General features: G+C 22.7%; 1 protein-coding gene across 8 annotated transcripts in view; it reads right to left on the minus strand.

Annotated features, from left to right (window-relative positions):
- The window catches only part of LOC112595498, a 111,852-nt gene that overhangs the window by 81,864 nt on the left and 5,914 nt on the right, over positions 1–24,074 (minus strand). For 7 of the 8 annotated variants that reach the window (XM_025340742.1, XM_025340737.1, XM_025340738.1 and 4 more), the window contains one exon: positions 5,977–6,034. The gene's annotated coding sequence lies outside the window, so the exon portion shown is untranslated. Of the gene's footprint in view, positions 1–5,976; positions 6,035–13,391; positions 13,415–24,074 lie in introns of those variants that run through there. The other variant, XM_025340740.1, reaches the window with a different exon arrangement.

Here is a 24,074-nt window from a genome sequence, read left to right on the forward strand (position 1 = left end):
TTAAACAAATTATTGATATACTAATCTAATAGGCGGTGTATAAAATATAAAACAATAATGGCGTGATTAACTACAATTTCTTTCCCTCCCTAAGGTAATCAAAATACTCATCATGCGAAATAAACCAATTGGTAAATTTTTAGCTTCTCTCACTTATTTCAAATTGATTATATAGATAATAGATATATTATATTTAATAGTAGTATTTATAGCAAGACGCCAAGACATATTAAGTGAAAACTTGTTTAACTGAATGCTATTAGAGGTATATAATATTAAAATAAATAATTACCTAATATACATGTATATGAAAACATAATTTTTATTCCCATATTTTTTCTTAATCAAATTATAATGAAAATCATAAATGTAAGACACACATTCCAATATAAATTAGTCGTTTGAATTGTATTTGTGTTTTATTCAAATGGATTACTGCTAGGCTTTCTATAACAATTGGTATGGAAATTAATTAATCTACTTATTTCATTAAAATATAATTTTATATCAACATAATTTTGAACATTCATCATCGTGCGTCCATAAACACTATGGTTCATTAATTAAAAATACTCTATTTCAATAATTCTTAGCTTTTGTTCTAAGATGAGTAAATCAATAAAAATTTTCATCCAAGAATATTGACTAAATTTTAAAACTATGAATTTCATCTAATTTTAAAGTTTCATAACAAATTGTATATTTTTTCTTAACGTAGAAAGTTTTTAATAATTTAAGGATTTGTTTGCTACCAAATTTATTTTTTGACGTTAAAAGAAAATTCGTATGTAAGATTATGAAGTTTTTTTGGTGCTAGAATATTATCATATGTACTCAATATTTATAATAATTCTGTATTTTTAAGTTTATATGAAGAAATTATCAATTTTTGAATATCAGTATTGGTTTTAATGTTTTAATTTGAACCTCTTTAACTTTAATAATAATTGCAAATTTAAAATATAATAAAGCATTGTTTTCTAAATATCTTAAAATTGTTTTGAGTTTCAATTTTTTTTGCAAATGAAACTTTATTATTATATTTATTTTCTTATACATTTCTTCGAACTTATATAATTAATACGTATTTATTTATTTTACAAAAAAAAACATTAATTTTAATTGCTTTATCATTTTATCAAAATTTATTTTAGAAACAATTATTTTTCAGGTCGATTAATATAAAACTAAATTTGTTTTATTAACAAGTTGAATACAAATATTTTAAGTCATTAAATAAAAGTAATCTAAGTATCAAAAATGCAAAATTTAATATTTCTGGTAGATATCAAATATTATCCATAAATTAATTGATAATTTTATGCCATATTTATTTTGTAGTAATTTAGTTGAAAACATGGTAAAGTTATAGATAAAATTGAAAATGTAGCAATAGCTAGTACAATTATTTAAGGTACAAAAAGTGTTTATGTAGATAAAAATGGTTCAACTATAAATTCAGGATTTTTAACCAAGTTTCAAGGTGGAGAATATTTTATTGTTGTAGGTAATTTATCGAATTTCGGCTCAGATTTAAAAAAAAAAAATTATATCTTGTTTACAAAGGTAAATTTGAAATATATTCTTTACGAAAACGGAAAATACAGATGATGATGCTCTACTAAAAACTAAAAATAGTACTATTGGAAGAATGAAAAAATTATTATTAATACATTTTTAATTAAAATATCATTTGTACAGCATAACGAAATTTGTATTAAGTCATATAATTGATAAATAAGTTAACATCATTATCTCAAAACAAAAGGGTTTTTTTTTTAAATCGTGGCAATATATTGAAGAAAGAAATATAAAAGGAAAAAGTAGAGCACTAAATTTATCGAATCAATATTAAAATGTTAACACTCCATTTTTTTGCTACTATAGTATTTTAAATAAGTAAACTAAACACTCAAAATCATAATTCTAAAAAATTTGATCATTGTAATTTGAACAGTTTTTGGATTAAACTAAATGAAAAAAAGTATTCCAAAGATAATCAAAACCTGAATTTTAAACTGAAAAGTATTATGAAGCTTATGAGAGTTAGATGAAGTATAAAAACATTTATTATAAAATACAACAATAACTTCCATTGATGTATAATAATATTTAACACAATTTACATGTCTTAAATCAATATTTTTTATTAATATTTATAGAAAAACAAAAAATATTTCTATATCTGGTAAAAAAGTTATTTTACCTGTTGAATTTTATCAAGATTTACCAACTAATATATTTTTTTTTATTTGCTTAATTTGAAATGCATAATTTATATTTAATAATGAAAAAGGTTCAATTGAAATCTATTATTGATTAAAAATGATGGGTTTTGTTTTCAGTAAATATATTTTTATTAAAAAATATTTTAATAGTTATTATATTTTTTCGATTAGATCAATATAAACAATAAAAATCTTTATCAAAACTAACAATATCACTTATGTAATCGTGGATACTTGTTTTTATAATTTTATTTTTATTTTATTTTTTTATTTTTAGTAGTCTATATATAATTATAAGAGTTTTTATTGAAGGTTCTTTGGAATTGTATTTGAATACAAACAAAACTTCCTCTTCACGATGGGTAATTTTATTACCAATTGAAATAGATTTTTCAATTATATTACAATGTAATTCAAATATATCATTATTATTATTTAATATTATTTATTTTTATTTTACCTAAAATTTAAATTAAAAAAAAAAAAAATCAACATGATTAACAATACCTAAACTTAATTTTAAATTTTGATCAAATAAATAATACTTTTTTGTCATAACTGAATAAAAATTATTAGTATTTTCTATTTTTATATTCGATTTTAATAAACTATTTAATTGTTTAATTAAATAAATTACCTTTTAATAGTATTATTTTCATTATAAACAATACATATAATATTTTTTACTCAATCTTGCAAATAAAAATTTAGTTTATTTGATCCTATTACTAAATATTTAATATCTAGTCCATTTTCACTTAATTTAGGCAATATATTTTTTATAGGTTTTAAATCTCCAATATAATTAAATTCTAAATAACTTGATAAATATTCATCATAATATAATATTATAATATATATTATATTAGTTGATAATTAATCAACTAATACAAAATTCATTTTAGGAAAATCATAATTAGTTAAAAGTGTTTTAAATTTTTTATTTCCATTATTTATAATAGAAAAATACTTTGTTTTTATTTAAACCAATAATGATTTATTTTAAAATTAAGCGAAATATTAAAAAAAAAATAAAAAAAATATTATTTTTGATTAGTAGTGGTTTATTAATATAAAAATCTATATATTCTTTTGGTAATAAATTTATATATCCTTCAGGTAAAACTAATTTATAATCACTATCTAATATGATTGATACATCTTAAATTTTTTCAATGTTGAATCTAGTTATATAGTTTCTCTTTTTTTGAGTCGAATAATTTTACAAGTTTTTAATTAATATGGTTTTTATTTAAAAGTATTTTCAAATTTCCCATCTCTATTATTTCTATTAAAAAATATAAACATTTTTATAATAAATATTAAAACAAATTAGACAACACAATACCACATACATACACAACAGTATAATATTGACATTAAATATCAATGTATTAACATTTATAGATGTTTTTAGATGTTGCATTAAACATCAAATACCGATTTTTACGTGTTTATGTTTACAATTACACGGAAAAATGTTTGTGTTTAGATGTTTATTTTTTCATATTAAAATTGTTGGTCTATAATATTTAGATAAATATTTTTTTTGTTTAATATAATTATTTAATGATTAATCAAATTGTTTATGAAGTAAGTTTTGCGTGAACTATTCACGATAGTTTATGGTACAAAATAATTATTATTTTCTTAATTTTATTTTTGTGATCTTTTGTGAAGTAAAAAAGTGTTACACTAGAAACGGCGTAATTAATTTAATTATATATATTATATATCCTACTTATTTTATACTACACTATAAAGCATTGTTATATTTTATATTATTTTTAATATATGCTATAAAAATATGCCCAATGAAAAAGAAAATTTATGTCAAACCAACAATCAGATAAAATTATAAAACGAAACACGTGTAAACAAAAATACATAAATTTAATTTGATAACTTATTTGATATTTAAGTGTTGCCTTATTATGATTGAAAGTAATTTATTATTATTACCATTTATAAAACGTATTTCCGTATACATATGTTTGTCTGAGTGTATTATTATAAAAACCATTTAATAAATTCAAAGAAAAATTTTAAGAAACTAAAGAACATGATAAAAAAATCAAAAAAAAAGAGGGATATTAATAATTTTTAAAGCTACAAAATTTTTTGATGATAGCTTATAAAAAACATTCTACTGAAAGTATAAAGATTATTAAAGACTACTTGAGTATTTTTATCATCATAATATTTATATACAAACTAGAGTAAACTTTTTCCAAATAGATAAATCAAATGTACGGTGAACTTGAGGTTTAATAATATTGTATATTTTCATAAGTTATGTAAATTTTTTTTTTTATAGTCCACACGATTCTACGTTTTTTTATTATACAAAATTTATTATTTCTATATTAATTAAACAATACATAGGTATCTACTCAATATGTAAACTTTATTTTGTTTCTTTATAATTTTAATTTAAATACTTTACTTTGTAATCTCAGTTATAATATTATATGGTTTTACAATATACCTTTAAAAAATAAATTGATAACAGACAAAAACTAAAATATAGCACACAATCCATCTATAACTATTAATAACGAACAGAAAGAAACTATTAAGTTAAGTGAAGTTTAATAACAAAGCGATTTAATTATTAAATTAATACTTATTGCATAAAATTTGAACTATAATTTTAATAAATACGAAAGTACGAATAATATAGTATACAGATTTAAGCTGTTTTTGAAAAGAATAAACTAAAAAAGGTTTAAAATAAGTTAAACATAAATAAGTTTAAAATTAAAATTGTTTTCATTGTTTTACTATTCAAACATATTACGTAAATACAGGTTTTATGCTTTTAAGAAACTTGCATGTTTATTATTTGTACTAAGATAAATACTTAACCTTCCATAATAGTAAGTAAAATAGTTAATTTTTGAAGATTATAAATTTATATAATTTAAATTTTTAAAAAATTTTCAAGGTATTTACATAAAATTGCGTTTCATTTTAAATTAAAATTTTTAAAACTACATTTTATATTATTATAGATAGAACCATTAACGCCAACAATTTTTAAATCATAATCTATGTATAAATTATTTCTCAGTATGGTACACAATATAAACTAAAATAGAAAATTGTAAAACTCAGAGTTAAGAATAAGAATTAAAATTAATTATTCCAAATTCTTAAGTTCGCAACATTTTGAATTATATGAAGCACCCAAATATTATTTTGATTTTTGGTGAAATATTAATTTAATTGGTACAATATAAATCAATTTTTTTATTTATTAACAGTTTTGTATTTAACAGTGAAGCTGATTTTTAATTTTACCTATTTAATTTTACTATAATTTCTTACAGTAAAATCTGTGTAGTAAATAAGTTTTTAAATTTAAAAAAATGTAAATTGTATACACCAAAATTAAAGTTCTATTTTCCGGATTATAAAACATACAAACATTTTAAAATTATTGCTATGTGTAATAATATTACACCAAAATATTTAAATATAAACGTTGTATATACGTATTTGTTTTATGTTACAAAAATTTTCTAGGTAATGGACTTTTAAAAACATCATTAAATATGTTTCATTTATATTTTAATTTGTACCTACTATTTTTATAGATATAAATATACAATAAAATATTCCTAGTCTAAGCTATTTACATGTATAAATATACGTGAATTATGTCATATTGTTGATTATTTTAACATGATACAAATTTGTAGTTAATAGTTATAAAAAAATAATAATTCAATAAATCAATACTTACTAAGGATTTTCTCTTAGTTCGTTCTTGTAGTATCCAGAATGGATCTCATCTTTAGATCCTATAGAAAAGAAAAAAAAACATTTTATTTTCTATCTGTTTTTTATATTTTCAACTAAACAATAATAACAAATTTATTATTATTTCATACAATGAAAAATATACATAAAATATGAAATGGAATTTCCTTTTACCTTAAAATAATATTCAAATATACCCTTTTTGCTTTATTTATCTTGTAATATATTGTTTCATAATTGTAAATATCTTTAATCAATAGTTTTTAGTTTTAAACATTCTACATTTTTTTTTAAAATATAAGTACCTATACTATGAGTAATTTTTGTAATTAAAATTACATTTTACTATATTGGTTAAATGGATGTTAATTTTACCGTATTTTTATTACAACTCATATTTTTACGTATAAAAATTAACTATTTATGTATATAAACTTTACATTTTATGTACGATATGTTGAATACATTTTAATATTTCAAATTGATAGGTAATCACTAATTAGTTAAATTTTTTTAAGTATGAAATGATAATTTTTTTTGTTGGTCATAGTTAGGGTGCGGATTCATATGTATTTAAAACTCAAAAATGTGTACATTTAATTAAAAATATAATATATATAAAAAAAAAATAATACTGTAATTATAATTATGTATTAATATATAACTGTTTATATTACTATTTAGTTAATATTAGAATCCTCGTTGTCAGCAAAACAATGTGCAACTATGTATTTTTTTAAGTTTTCTTATGTAAATCAACGTTGATTGGGGCGCAAAATATTCTTGTAGCAACTAAAGGACTTTTCCATGTCTATGGAAGTTATAGATGCAAATTTAACAAATAATAACTTGGTCATTAATATATATTAGACCTGACTTAAATACATATATAGAACATAAAAGCATGTGGTGCATAGATTTGATAGTCAAGCAACGTACAACTAGCGTAGTATATTTTTAATTGGATTTACAGACTTTTTACGTGACTTTTTCAATATAGGGAAATATTTAACAAAATATATAATATAAGTAAATTATGTTAAAATATGTAAAAATATGTAGTATCAACGATAACTTAAAGCATTCAGATGGTCCTGAAACGTATTTCTATAGAGGAATTGTTCGATTATCATCAATCATCACAAATTTATATATACATATAAATCCGCACTCTAATTATAGTACATTTCGGCTAAAACAACCATTATATCTATAAAAAATATTTTCTTAGCCTAAGTTTTTATTATGTTTCAATAAGTTTGGTTTTTGAAAAATAATAGGTTTTGGTTAGTTTCTGGGTTTGGTCTTGTAGGCTTCATCTATAAGGAGTTGGGTATATTATTTTCTTAAAGTTCTTTTGAGTATTTGCGAAAATCTGTTAAAAATCTTTAATTGTCATTCTGACTCCACAGGTTTCACATATGGGTAGGACATCTTTGGGTATTAGAAAATCGTGTGTTATTCAGCTAGTATATCTAATATATATTCATTTTAGAGTAGTATTTTCTTTCCTTCTTAATTTGGGGTTGTGCCATGTATTGAGTTTTTAATTTCTCTTAGTGTGGATTGAATTTGGTACCAATTGTTTAACCATTTTTTCATAATAGTGCTATGAATCTTATTTATTTATGTTTGAAAAAGTTTTAGTCTTTATAAGATAGATTTTTAATTATAATTTAAAAAAAATTGTATCACCATTAAATATAAATTGCAATAAAATTGATTTTCAAAAATATGAATCACAAATTTACACTTACGGTCTACTAATAATATATTAACTTTAATTGCACTATATATTTCATAAAATTTAAATAGGAATCCTCCGATATGTGATATAGTTTTTTAATCATTTTTATTTTTAACAATTTATTAGAATGTAGAAAATAGTACCAAATGAGTAACAGAAATGATTTAAATTCTGAAAACTAAGTTTATTTAAATGTAAATCATGAGTCGGTTATCTTGAAGAAATTATTGATAGATAAAAGATAACAGAAAACCTGTAAGGCACCCGGTAAATATGACAAATTGGTTTGTAGAAAAATTATTAGTTTTTAACAAAGTATTGTTGTAATATTTAAAAACCAATCTGACATAGATAAAAAGAGAAAAATAAGAATACGTAGATAGGGAAGGGTATGCAAGTGAGAGATATAATGATAAAGGAAGAGGGTGCAAGAGAGAGAAAGAGAGAGAGAGAGAGAGAACGAGAAAAAGTATTAAAGAGCAAAAGAGACCGTGGGAGAGTAAAAAAAAAATAAATAAATATAAAAGTTTTTGCTGGATAAGACCAAATCCAAAGGTCAGTTAACAATATATGGAAAACCTCGAAAATATAAGAAATTTTCTATAATTTATATGCTTTTGTTTGCAAGACGAAAAATTATAATAATGTAACTTAAATAAAAAATAATGTAACTATAATAATGTAACTTTTGTCGTATTTCGCGTACGTGCTTCGACTCGTTTAGTTTATGTGTACAACAAATCGCACAATCAACACATTAAACACACATTTTTTCATGTATTTAATGATTTTTTAATGGATTTGAAATACTAATAGCATAATATGTAAACATTAGTAGACTTAAAATTTGTACTACTGCGTAACATTGTAACCTATGTATTGTTTAAAAATGTTGTTGAAAAAAAAAATTTTCATACTTTGCAACGTGAGTTATACAAGATAATCTAGTTTAGTATGCAGGCACACCCATATTATTTCTAAAAGTATTGACTTTTTTTGAAAATATTATTTTTATATAATTATTGTCATTGTAAAACAAAATTTTTTGAAGTAAAACTCCACTAATCTAATTTTTATATAGGTGCGATTTTATATAAATCGAAATTCAGTTTTATGCATAAAACATTTCACTCCTGAATACGCAATTGAAACTAGATGTTGTCATTCAAAAAAGAGTAAATTTTTTTTAATTATTATTAAAATAAAATATTTTTTAGAAGTTTATCATAAATGTATCATTTCATATATTACCACACCTACATTATAGAACGCGCATCATGAGACGCATAATATGTATACACATTTTTGTATTGAGTACAATATACGAGTACCATATATTATGTAAAATTGCCATTTTCAAATTCGAACGTATTCTAATACATATTTATATGGTGTGATATAATATACTTTAGTTTATGTTATAAGTTATAAAATAATATAACATTCTTTGTAATATATATACATATAGGATATATTGTTATATGAGTGTGCATTAATTAATTTTCTTTAATATTTGATGAAATATATCAAATTAGATATAAATACTCACTGAGCTTTTTTTTCAAGAATTTACGTAATATTTGTTTAAATTAATTGTACAATAAAGATAATTTTAAGCTTTTTATTTTATATTAGTAGTTAAATAGCCCAGGCTTAAAAGTAATCAAAAAAAAAAAAAAAAATACTCAGAAGACAACTTTTTTAAATATTAAGTAATTCAACTGTATACGTTAATTTCTATGGGATTGTCACCCCAATGCGTTAATAGTGCACTCTTAAAATAAAGTCGTACCTATTAAAAATTGATGTTGAATGTTTAAAGTAAGATAAATACTCAATAGTTAATACAGATTTACAATTCAAATTCATCCATTGCTTTGAACAATTATAAATTTGTTGAAACGGAGTACTGTTTTCCATTATGTGCTGAATGTCGATGCTCTATTGATTTAACCACATATACAATAAACAAATAAGCTGACGAAATCAGCTGACGAAATCTCAATAGGTAATGATCCAAAAATAATCTGCCGAAGTTAATACAATACTGTGAAGCTTACTATTATTGTATTTGGGACAAACATTGTAAAAGTAACTAGTTAAATATGTGACAATTCCCTACACTGTTGACCCGTACAATAAACTTAAATTAGCAAGTTGGTATAGAAGTTAGGTAATATCTCTTAAAAGAGACTGATCATCAAGTTATTGTGATGATATTATGCCTTGGCGATTGGAGTACAAGGATTTGAATGTCGATATGCGTTTATTTGGTAAATCCGATCATTTTACGAGGTTTTGTCTATGGCAAGTGACGTCACTGCTGAAGAATTATCAAATGCAGCACCGAAGGTATTTTGGAAGATTGCTGAATTGATTTTAATGAGAGCTTTTGTAGCTATGTTGAAAGTGTGCTATATTTTTGTGGATGAGAGTTTTTTTAGCAATACCGGAGGTTTCATTTTTTAGTAATTGGTATTCTGTAGGTATTCGGTTCTTAATTTTTTTTTAGTCTTATAAGCTGAAGTGTTTTGGTTGAAGGAATTTGAATAAATAGTTTTCGAAGTAAACTATTTTCATATGTTACCGATTATGGGTTATCGACTAACGGTGGTTATTGGTTTGAATGAACACTAGTAGGCAGTAACTATAATGATAGTCAGAGCTTACGATGAGAATCCTCTCATTCGCTGGTCGTTTTCTTTTGTGGCATTTTGCTTTATCATTTCAAATGAATTTTCTTTTCCAATATTATTTGAAATTAGTTGTAAGTTTTTCCTGTAATGTGTTCGACTTTTAAGGTAAAATATAGGTGCAATATAGTTGTTAAAGTAGACAGCCTTCTACTAAATTTAAATTATCTTATACTTCAACGATCCTGAAAATAACCGTTTTCATTGTGTATATAGTTATATCCATAACAATAATATGTGTGAAAACTTGATAGAGTTATTAAGAAATGATTTTTTTCTGAAAGGATACTAACCCACAATTTATTTCAAAAATATAATATTAGTTTTAAAATTTGATTGTTGAAAGTATTTAAATTGATTTTTAAAATATTACAATGACATGGTACGCAACGGTCGCCAGTACAAAGTACAGGCACCGCAGCGACCTGTTTACACTGTCACCACCATTACCACCACAATAAAGACACGATATCGTCAACTCTCCAACCAACACCGTAAAGGCCAAGGCGGGACGAGAAGATAAATAAGATAAGTCGCACCAGACGAACATCGGCCGCCGGCGATTACTCTTTGGTGTCACGACTGTCGCAAGTCTAAATATAGCATCTCATGTTCCGACTGTTGTTCGAGGAACTCTACAACGGTTCTATAAAGACTCTACTACATTGAATTCACCAAGTTGCGTCTAACCACAGAAAGTTAAGAACGTCCTCGCCGTATTCGTCCTACCAACTTGTTTATGTGGGAACAATTGTTTATGTTCGCACAGGTGTACGAACATCCACAATCATGCGACCGGCTTTCTGCGGACCAAAACCACGACAACCGCCAAAACCGCGTCAATAAAATTTCTTTTATCATAATATTTGAAATTAAAATAAAAACGATAGAATGATTCTTGAGAATTTAAAAACGATATTTTTTATAGAGTTGTAATTTTAAATATATAAATTGTATTGAATTACATTTTCACTTACATATTTTTATTGTATACCTTAAAGTATAATGTTTTGAAATAATGAAAAAATATAATATTGATAACGAGGATTGTTTTAATTATTTGTATTTATTGAATAAAATTAGTAATTAGCATATTGTTGTAGTATTATTAAAAATTAATAAAAATAAATATACACTATTAAAAATAAAAACTTAATTGAATTGAATATATCAACGTTATAATATATTATTAAGAATATGTTAAAAATCTCCAAGATTAAATCACTTTAATCACTGGCATTCGTTGATTTTATAAAAATGTATATTAGGTTTTTGATTAAATATTAAAAATAATTTCACAGAAGATGGCATTTTAGTATATTTACAATACTAGTTTCTAAAACAATTGTCCCATTTACTAATTATAATTTCAGTTTTAATATTATTTTATTATTTATTTTTAATACGTGTCTGTACTTTGGGATCCATGTTTGGTAATAGATTCTTACCATTTAAAGTAAGTTCAAAGATGCTTTTTGTCATCCGCAACTTAAATGCTGAAAATAAACCATCCTCTGCATGATTACTATCCAGCTATACGAACGCTCAGTTTTACCTTCTTAGCTGACAGGTATGTTATTGCTAATTTAGTATTCTTACGCAAGTTAATTGATGCTCCTTCTTTGCTCTCTTATGTGAATTTTAAAAATCTTTCTCGTTTTACAAGGTCTCGACTATAATTTGTTCTTCCTGTTCATAATACCAGCTATGGAAGAAACCAATAACCTGACCGTAGGATCCGTTTGAATAACGATAGGAACCCACATATTTGAATTACTTTTATTATTGTTAGTTATTGGATTATGTTGCAGTATGATAAAAACTATATGTTAAGTTTAATTTATTAATTATATTTATATTTTTTATTTTAATTTTAATTTTTCTAAATCATAAATACCAATTTGTTATTTATTGAATAATATAAGTTAACTATATTATTCGACCACCTCCTATTATTTATATATCAATTAAATCAAATCAAATAAACTAGAACTAAATTAAATGGGTTTATTTGTAATTGGAATTATAATAGATATAGAATTTTATGATTTTGTAAAATACTACTATTATTAGTTGGCCCAAAACCAGACTAAATAAAAATATATTAAGTGACTATTTCTAAAAATAACATAATTTTATTTCTTGAAAATAATATTTTATTTTTTAATTTGAATGTACGTAAATATTAGACTGGTAGAGTATAAAATTTTAGTATAACTAATATTAACAGAGATCTTAAAATACGAATTGTACATTCCATTTTTAAATCAAATAAAAATTCATGAATAACTAATGAATTAAATAGTTGAAATAAAGTATATTTGTGTACTTTGAGTTAAATTAACGAAACTTACTTGACAAGCTGTATAAATGCATAAATATTTTTTTCAGTAGTAATTTTCAGTATATTAATCAAAAAGTAAAAATTGATTCTTATTTTTTTTTTTAACGAAAGTTCTTTAACCACACAATAAAACGCTGCCATTCAAATTTTAATTACTTCAAAAGTCAATAGTAATTAAATGTACAGTTTTCAAAAGTTTTCAGGTTATTTTTCTTTTAATTTTTGATTTCCATAACAAATGACAATTTTTTCAGAATAATTTAAAAAATAAATACTTAGTTAAAAAAAAAAATAATAAAATATATATTAGTAAGACGTACATATACAGTAAGAAGTGTAAATACAATTAAATACCACAGATAAAAAAATCTAATTTTGTGGTTGAATAATTTATTTAGATAAATTTATGTTATGGTAATTATTGTAATTAAATATATATTTTCCATTAATAATTATGATCAATTCACCATACAAATAGTACAGTGAATTATATTTTAATTTTATTTGTTCAGAATCATAATTAATATTTACTTTTAATAACCTTTATGACATTTTCAACTATAACTACATTTGTTATTCAATTTATTGAAGAAATACTCAACTTCAAAACTTACCCTAAAGTCCCTTTCATTTCCGAGCGAACTGATAAATATGTCAAATCAAAATGTGCTCAATATATTTGACATTGGATTTTCTCTCTTTAACTGTCAACCTTATAAAATAAATCATTTCAAATATAATCGTCATTGAACTGAATGATACAACAATTAATATAGAATAGAGCAATAAAATGTTATATTAAACGGGCATATTTGAAAAAATATTTTAAAACGTTACTTTTAAAATTAATTAAATAATTTTATTAGAATGATATTATTTCATTAAACAATTTCCAAACAGATACATTAATAAATAAATAATATATAATATGACGTATATTTATATAATAATCTAAGTATTTTATATCTTGTATTTTTATATTTTAGATTTTGAGTGGTGTAATGAATGTATTTATTTTACAAAAATATAAGTTTTTTTTTTTTTTTTGCGGATGAGTTGTTAATAAAATGCTTCTTTTTTCAAAAATGAGAAAGGTTTTTGTTATAAAAATATATGTTAGGTGTACTTTGGAAAGGGCAAAACTTAAAAATTAAGGAAAAAATAAGGATTTTTACGTAAATTTATTTTTTAACAAAATTGATTTTGGTTTTTTTTTTTTTTTTTAATAACCGTAAATATTTAAAATTTTTATAAAATTTTTATACTATCAATTTTTAATTAAAAAAACATTTTAAATTTAAATTTTGACAAAACTCAAACATAAACAAATAACTTTGTAATTAGCTATTCATAAAATGTTTGTGTCTATACCTAAGTTTTAAAAATTAAATACAAAGTACTTAATTAGATTTTAAATTTATGTATGAAAATAATATTCTATTAGAAAATCAAGTAAATTTTCTATGAGTAACTTATGTTAAAATGTTTATAACATTTGATATTCATCCGTAAAATAATCATTTCTTTTTAAACAATAATTTTGATATTTTATTGTATTTAAAAAAAAAAAAAAATAATAAAAACAAGAGATACTTAAAATTTCTCAATATTTTTTATATTATTATTTTCATTCTATGATAACATTTTCGAAAACGTTTATTTTATAAACGTTGATAGACAATTATTCACAGAGTCAAAATTGTTGAAAATGTAATACATGTCACATGAGTTATTCTTAAAACAGTATACAAATTAAAAATGTAGGTACATGCAATTTTTTTTATATATGATTGAAGTTAAAATTTTTACAAAATTCGTCAAAATTGTAAAAAAAAATGTCAAACTATTTTGTAGTTAAAATGTACATAAACTTTTATTTTTTTATGTATTATAAGATTCTTCATATATACTGAAACAATAAAATCTAAAAAATGTATAAAAAAAATTAATTTTTATAAACATTTTAAGTTCTAATTTGGTCTAAATTACTTATTTAAAAATAAATAACTTTTTTGTTAATTATTTTGTTATATTTTAAAAACATTTTTCGTAGGAATTTGAACTATTATTTATCTTATATTACTATAATTTTTACAATACACGGTACAATTTATGGTATTGACAGAAATTATTACATTCCAAGTTATATTAAATTATATTATAATATAGTAGGTAAAATGCATATTACCTTGATAATTAAATACTATATAGTATTATAAATTCAATATTTTCGGTAAAAATTATTTCAACCTACTATAATAATATAAGTAAAATAAATTTCTTTAATACATCATACTTAGTGACAATGCTGACACTCTGACAGACTATGTTTTCTCAGAATCGTTTTTCGTATACAATGATATATCATTGAATTCAAATTTAATAGATCTATAATAAGACCCACTTGACACTCATATATAGCAGAGTGGTACCCCCCCCCCCCCCATTTACCTACCTTTTTATTATTGTTTGGGTGTATATAAAGACGTGAACTTACTTTAAAAGAAAAAATACCTAATATAACCTAACCAACGTGACACTCGTTAAATCCAAATAGTATTTAATTTAATTTTTTAATTTAAAAATACATTAGGTATAGTACAAAAAAATATTTGTTATTTATATATAAATGAAAACAATGGTATAAAATTTTAAAAAAGGGGATAAAGGACGAATTTGTATTAAAAATCACTTTGATTTTATACGTTACAATGTTTGCTTGTAGCTTTATTTTTAAGTTGAATAAAATGGATATCTCAAATATAAGCTAAAATATTTAAGATATTTCATGTTTAATTATTGTTTTCCTTTATTTTTAGAAGAAAATTAAATATATATTACTATTAGTGCATACAACTGTATAGCATTCTACTTACATAAAATGTTTAAAAAAAATACTAATATGCAAATTAAAGTTTAATTTAAATAAAATAATTTAAGAAGAGTATTACAAAATAATAATTATTTATTATTTAACGAAACCTGAATCTGAATTTTATTTATTACGATATTAACGCTTGTATTTGTTTAGTGTTAATAACATTTTTCGAATACTGATTTATTTGTTTTACTATATTCTCTAAGTACCAAATAACTTATTTTGGAATTTATATTTATCATAAAATTGCTTTAATCTTTAATATTGAAAACAGATTTTTAGTAACTAATTGGATTTAATCTTAACTTTGGAGATTAAAGCTTAAAAGTAAAATATTAATTTTCAAAATAATTAGGAAATCTAAGAAACATAACGCATAAACTATTACGAAACACTAGTTTTTGATTTAACTAAATTCTTGATGTTTTAAAAATAAATAATCAAGAAAATTTCAAAAGTTCATCACATAGTAATGTTAGCATATTTTTGTAGGTAGGATATTGCTTTTAAAATATTTTGACATTTTTTGAGATCTCTTTTATACACTTCAAATTTTTTAATTTTTTAGTTTTGAGTATTTTTACATTAAATACAAATAAGTAGTATTATTTGAGCACATAAAAGCATTATGCTAGGCTAAGGTTTAGCAAAAACTATGTATTTTTACATAAACCAATCCACATTATTTATACGGGCCGGGAGCATAGAATAACAATACACGTGTCCGGACACCAAAACTTAACTTTGCGTACTAATACCTAAAACTTAAAAATATGTAGAAATAGCTGGGCATGTAGTGTTGTAATAGCTAGTTGGGATCGCCGAGAAAATTCCGTCGAGTTAAATAATGCTTGTTGTATTTAGCAACAGATAGGTAATTTGGATGAAAAAACTAAAAAGGTGACTCAATGTTAAATATAGTATAAAATAGTATAAATAATTACGGCTCATTCGACTCAACAAAGTACAAATATGTGTATAAAATATATGTAATAAATAATAATTAATAAATAAAAATAATAACAAAAATTCTCAATTTGTGAATCTCAGATTGATCAGTTGCTACTTATGCTTAAATAAAAATATAAAACTCATCAAGGATAAAACAGAAAAGTCCTCAGGATAAAAATTTATAATTAAAATAGATTAATACAAAAATGTGGTGATTCACATGCACACATGATATACAAAAAATAGTGACGATTAGTACCTATACAATTTAGCAAAAACAGTGAAAATTCACGCCAATATAAAAAATAAATATGATAAAATAGTAGCGATTAGCGCAAATTATATTAAATATAAAAATATGGTATAAAATAGTGGCGATTAGTGCCTATACAATATAAAAAAAACTGTGGTGATTCGTGCCAATAAAAAAAATATATTAAAATGTATGTGAAGATTAACGCACATACGAACATGAAAAGCACTCATTAAATAAAAAATGATCAATATTGTATACCTATAATGTGCATACATTCGTCATGGAAAACAGTTCGACGACGCCAAGCTTTTTTGAATTAATTAAGAGACAGACGATAACGCGTCTTCATGTTAATAACATATTAGTATATTATATAATTCGCAATGACAATAATTATTGTTATACAAAAATAAATACACAAATATAACAGAGTGTTAATGTGTATGTATGTGTATGTGTGTGTTACCAGCTGCATCTCCCTATGCTCGTGACCTACTTATTTAATTTTCAATTAGATACACATATATTATAAATTTATTTTATTCGTATTGGTGGAAACACTATTTTTTGCACCTTTATACTTCTGCATTTTCAAAACATTGATTAAACCAAAATAGCTTAAAATAATGTAAAAAATTAGTCCATAATATTAAGCTACTCAACAAAAAGACAATGACACTTTCAATGTTTTCATTTTTATTACTGAATCAACTTGCTTATAATTAAATTTGTAAGATACTTCCGGTATAGGTAAAAAAGTAAAATTTAGTACCAAGATTAACTATATGGGTAAACACTAGACAGAAATCTTAAAATTGCAATTTTTTCAAAATTAATATTGAGTTTCCTTTAATAATAATAAATAATAATAACTTAAAAAATAAAAAAACCTAACTGTTATAAAAGAGCCAATTTAAAGACTACTTAACTAAAAAAGTCAAGCTAACAAAATAATAATATTTGTATCATGACCAAGTTTGTTGTATAAATTAAATTCATACTAGGGTATCCGTGGCAGGTGTTGACAATGTACAAGAGACCAATTCAGAACATTGCCAAGTTTTAAGTAAAAATAAAAGATCGTTGTTGCTCATGAGAGTAGGAGTTTAGTGATATTATTGACTAAAAAAAGAGTAGACTTGACTACAATGTAGATATCACTTCTTTTATAGGCTGACTTTTAATGTTAAGTGCTTTAAAAAGCGAACTTTTTTTAACGTTTAGGTTTTTGACGGGGTTTATATTATATTATTATTATTATTATGATAATTATTAGACAAAACTTAGCCATATGTTTTCATGATAATCGCACGGAGTGTTCATGGTCTATGTCATACTTTAAGGGATTTTAAGTATAACTATTCACGATTTTACGGACCACACTCCATAAGAACATTTTTATCCAATAATATGGTTAAATATTTTAACAATTTATTTTTGTTTCATCTCCACCTCATCATTTACTTATAAAGAATCAAGCTAATTATAGTTTAAGAAATGCAATTTGACCATTTTAAACAAAATAAGTGACGTCATGATAAACAAGACAATCCAACATAATTTGTCGAATGTCTTGCTTGTCCTAGAAAAAACCCACCACCTCAGCTCACCTGTCAAAAAATGCATTCATAAATTATTTTAATTGTACAAAGGATTATACGTTATTATTCATCAACGGCCACTCTAGTAACAAGGCTTACGCAGTAACTGATATTCAGAAACCAAATAAACACAAGTCACTTTTAACGAGATTCATTTTTACTCATACCATGAAACGATTTGTACACTGGCAAACTGCAGAAGTCACCATGAATAAATTATGGAGAACTATAGATGAAAAGATATTATATACCTTTTTTTTTTTTGTTCCTCTATTTTTATTCATGTTTACTACCTTTTGCCAATTACCATGTTTCTGAATCATTTAATCATTATTACATTAATATTTACTCATCCAAAGCTCACATCACTATTAGTAAATTTTTGCAGGGGGACTTCTGCGAAGTATTATCTAAATGAATATTTATTTATTTTTTTATTATTATTATTATTATTATTATTATTCTGAGATTTGTGATTTATAAAATTAGATATATGTATCATCGTGCGCCAGCCATAATGCCACCACAGCCGTTATCATTGAGAAAGACAAGACGATAACCACTGTTTGCCATACACTTTACATGACAATTTAAACTCTATTTAATCAAAACATAATAGACAAAAATATTTACTGTACCTAATTAGAGTTTTTATGATGTAGTTACAAAAAAAAAAATTGAAATTCATTAAAAAAAAAAAAAATTATTGAAAATCGTAAAAAAAGAAACAATTTTATAAATGTAATACTTATATATTTATGTATTATATATATATATATATATATTGAGGTGAATGATTACAATTATTAATGCCAGCGTTCATCGGTAACTTTGGTAAATGTTTACGTTTCCTCAAAAAAAAAAAATAAAAATATGCCGTCATTCACCAGTGAATTTTGATAATGACTAGTCAATGATAACATTGACTATCATGTTTTGGTGAATTTAAACAATTAACATACACAGATTATGTTCTGATTGTTTCTATCCCATGACACAGACATGTTTTGTCAATGTATATTACTCAGTCAATGTTTGTATAGTATAATATTATTAACTTCATAAAAATACCAGTTAAATTGGAAATATAAAAGAAGTATTTTATAATAAATTTAATGAAATAATAAACAAAAAAACGAGAAGACAGTTCCTGTTTTTTAAAAGAAAATATATATATTAAATTTGTGAGTGAAGTGTTAAAGTTCAAAGTTAAAAATCCAAACAGTAAGTTATATACGTACTTTATTGAAACAGTATAACGTCATAAAAATAATGTCTTACAACAAACTCATAGTCTCGTTGGAAAGAAATGAGTCTAAAACTATCTATTACATGAAAAATGATGAGATGTATGACATTTTACGAAATACTCATGTCAAAATAAGTTATGGAGGACGGACACACATGGTCAACAATTTATACAAAAGAAATACAATTAATGGTGGTCAAGTTTCCTGAGATGTAATTGCAAATCTAACTGTACATTAAAAGAGTGTAGTTGCAAAAGCGCTTGATTACTGCGCTACTCAAAATGCCACAACAGTTTGTCATGTTGTAATAAATAACATTATAAAGTATATAACAATATTTATAATTTACTGTGTTTGTATTTAAATATGAAAAATGTTAGTGAACATTTCTGATCACAACAGTAATGTTACTGAATGTTACTAGTATTTAGTGAATAAATAGTGATGGTAAATGTCAACATTGATTGATGAATGTCGACATTCACCGATTGAAGACATTTCTTTCAACACATATCCTAAATTATTATTATAAGTTAATAAATAATATTCAAGTTATTTAAATATTCGTAGATATTGTATAAGAGTGTGAAATAAGAAATTTTAACTTTCGATACTTTTCAAACAAATACTTGTAAAATAAAAATGATTTTAAATTATATGTACCTATAAAAAAAAAATAAAAGAAAAATTGTTAAACTTAAAGTGCATTTGAGATTTGGTGAAATGATTGACGAAAAATGATTGAATACTTTCAGAACGTAAATCTATTATAAGTCTATGACATGTAATTTCTCATCCGTATGACTGTCTTTCGTCATAGTTATAATTAGTATATGATCCATTCATATAGATATTATATTATAAGCCATGGAAATAATTATAAAAATATATTATTTAAATTACTGAGTAAATTAAACTATGTAGCTGCTTTATATTTCTATAACAGCACCAAGGTACAATGTGAAATTTTTTGTTAAATAAAAAAATATAAATCAATTTTCAATATAAATATATTGTTAAGAATGTCATTATTGTTATAGTATCTATTAACTTTTAGTAAATTAACCTACCAGTTACCATATTATTATTATTAATAATAAAATAATAGTAGTTATATAAATAAACTATAAGATATCATTAGAAATTAAGACTGATACATTAACAACGTTTCTTTACTTTTTTGAATAAAATTATGATGTACTTATATACTTATAATTTAATTGAGTTCAAATCGAATGAATCAAATAAAGAGGTGAGATCTACACCTGTACAATGAGTAAACGATTTCTTTGGGTCATTTTTAATCTTTATACTCAATAATATTTTAAGTACTAAGGATATTTAATTTCACTAAAATCTTCTATTACGTTGAATAAGAAATGGTGAACAATAAAAATAATGTAACCAAAAACCTTTTTGTGACCATTGGTTTTTGTGCATTTTGTACATTTGCGCAAAATAAGAAAATGGTAACTTTCACCCTAATACATTTTCTGCCGTCAAAGAAAGCTACCTTTTTCTCTAATGATGACAACAGTTATAATGGATTATAAACCTAATGTTTTATAGCACTGTCAAAATTAGTTAATTAAAAGTAATTTAAATTTACTTCCTGAGTTATAAAACTATACCTATAATGTATGGATGTTATTACTTATTAGTTCTAAAAGTTATACTACGAGTATAACATATTATATTGTATTTTTAGTTTTAAATTATAAATTATGAGTTATAACTAATTATTTTACATTTATTTTCTGAGCGAGGCTTAAACATATTTTGCTATTTTGGCTGCCTATATTATTAAGTATATTTTATGATTATGATAAATTTTTATTTGCCATAAAAAAATAATGTGGATCAATATTCAATTTTTTTTTTTTTTAGTTTAACAATAATAATTATTATCTACCTATAATGAAACCTATATTACAATTTCAAGTTTTTTTATTAAACAAAATATTGTTTATTAGTTATTACTGAAAAAAAAAAATTAAACATTTATCATACTTATCATGTTTGTAATTAGGCCTTAAAAAGAAAAAAATATTTTATAAATTTTTGAATCATTTGTAAAAAAAATAATTATTCAACATTTTGTGAATATTTCAATTAACTATTTGTTAACTATTTTGTCTGACTGTCAAAAATTCGTTTTACGTAAAAATTCAAGTTAAATTCCCTATTTTTTTTTTTTTTTTTTGTTCTTTTCAAATATAAAATAAATATTGAGAAATTTTAACTTTTGATTTCTAAAAGTGCTAACTAGATTTTTTTCTTATCAGACAATATATTAAAGTTAAAAATTTAGGGAATTTTTCTATTACAAAATGTAATAAAAAACACAAAAAATTATTAAATACTTATTATTGTAAAGTCAAAAAATTAACATTATTCTACTCAGAATTATAATACTATAAAATATTTATATTACGTTATAATCATTTAATAAAGCGTGATAATATTTAAATTAAACAAATATCCATAATAACAGAAGATGATATTGTTTTATTTAGATTTCAGAAAAATAGTTCATATTATTATGTCACAATTTTATTATTTGAAACTGTTATTTTTTTATTTTTAAACAATTGTTCTGTATCCTATTTTTAATAATTACTGATCAGATTTTTGATTAATTCTATAGTTTATACATACATAATATGATATATATTAATGAACGACTATATGGTTTTAAGTTTATATGAATATTTATATTTTACATCATACAAATCAGATATTATGTTTATAGAAACTGTTTATAACAAAAACAGTAATTTTAAATTATTTGAATCGACTATTTCTATGATAATTATGATTAAATAGATAGTTTTAATGTGTTTGGCATATTTAGTCAATACACGTTTCTATGTTTAAAACCGGTAAATCAAAGTTGTAACCTAAGCTTATATGAGCTTTATTATATGTATATCTTTTATATGGTACAGGGAACTTGCTAAACCTTACAGACACAACCCCTAAAGGCTTAGTAAAATGTTGTATATGTTTAAAATCATACACACACACAACATACATGTATGTTTATATTCAACTAAAATTTAGTTGTAAACACTACTAAGAGTTTAACCCATTGGCCGTTGTTTCATTTAATTATGCAGTTCTCTCTCGTCATCCAATATACTAAAATGTAATTATTGTAATCAACTATTAAACACGTTTATTGTCCATACAATAATATGAATTGTTTTCAAATAAAATAAACATTAATATTGAATCGTTCAGTGTTTTTTTATTTTTTTTTTATGGATAATATTATTATTGTGTTAAATCTTGGAATGTTACACATTTTTAGTGAGAAAAAGTATTTTTTATTGGTTTTCATGATTATAATTTTATATATAAAAGAAACATATTCAATCTTACTCATAGATGAAAAAAGTAATATAGAACAAAATTTCAACGATAAAATCAATGTCTATTTTATTCCTTGATAAAAAATTAAAATATTAATATTTATATGCTAAATAATTTTCAAAATTGATACTGAATTCGTAAATAATAATTAAATAATAATTTACTTAAAAAATAAAATAAATTATGTATTATTAGTCCTTTGAAGATAAATAATACGAACAAAATATTACAACAAATTGAGATTAGATAGTTGTATCTTTAAATAAAATAAAAAGAAAGTGAAAAATATTATTATTATTATTATTATTTGATATCAAGATGAAATTAAATAACCATCTCTGGTTTTTAATTTCTCTATTTAAATAAAATTAATTTGAGTTAATACATCGATATGGAAACGTTTTTAATTTTTAATTTTAATAAAACTATTTAAAATATAAAGTATTTTAAAGATCAAAGATTATTTATATATTATATTATTAATAAAGAGAATTTATTAAGCATTATTACATAGGTATACTATAATATCGGTACTCTGTCCTTATTCGATTGATTAAACATTTTAATAGTTCTAGTATAACTAGTACAAGTATTGTAAATAATTTATACTATTATAACCTTAAGATCTTCAGAAAATGTGTTTGCAGAACACGGTTTGCAGGTGGCTTCTTTCAATTATTATTATTATTGTTGCTACCACTATTATTATACACATAGATATTGTTTGCTATAATTAATTACGTTAACATAGAATGTCACCCGCTTGTAACAGCAAAGCATCGTTTGCAGTGCACGTAATCCAAAGAGCGATAGATAAATGGAGACTCGAAACTAAAAGCGTTATTTATATAAAAGACGTCAGAGAGTGGTGGAAATAAAGAATAAAATTAATCGGATCCCAGAGGACATTTCAGGATTAGTCATAAAATGAACACATTAACACACACACACACACACACACACACACACACACACACACACACACA

This window comes from Melanaphis sacchari, unplaced genomic scaffold (assembly GCF_002803265.2).
Source record: "Melanaphis sacchari strain LSU unplaced genomic scaffold, SCAv2.0 Contig27_pilon_pilon, whole genome shotgun sequence".
NCBI classification, from domain to species: domain Eukaryota; kingdom Metazoa; phylum Arthropoda; class Insecta; order Hemiptera; family Aphididae; genus Melanaphis; species Melanaphis sacchari.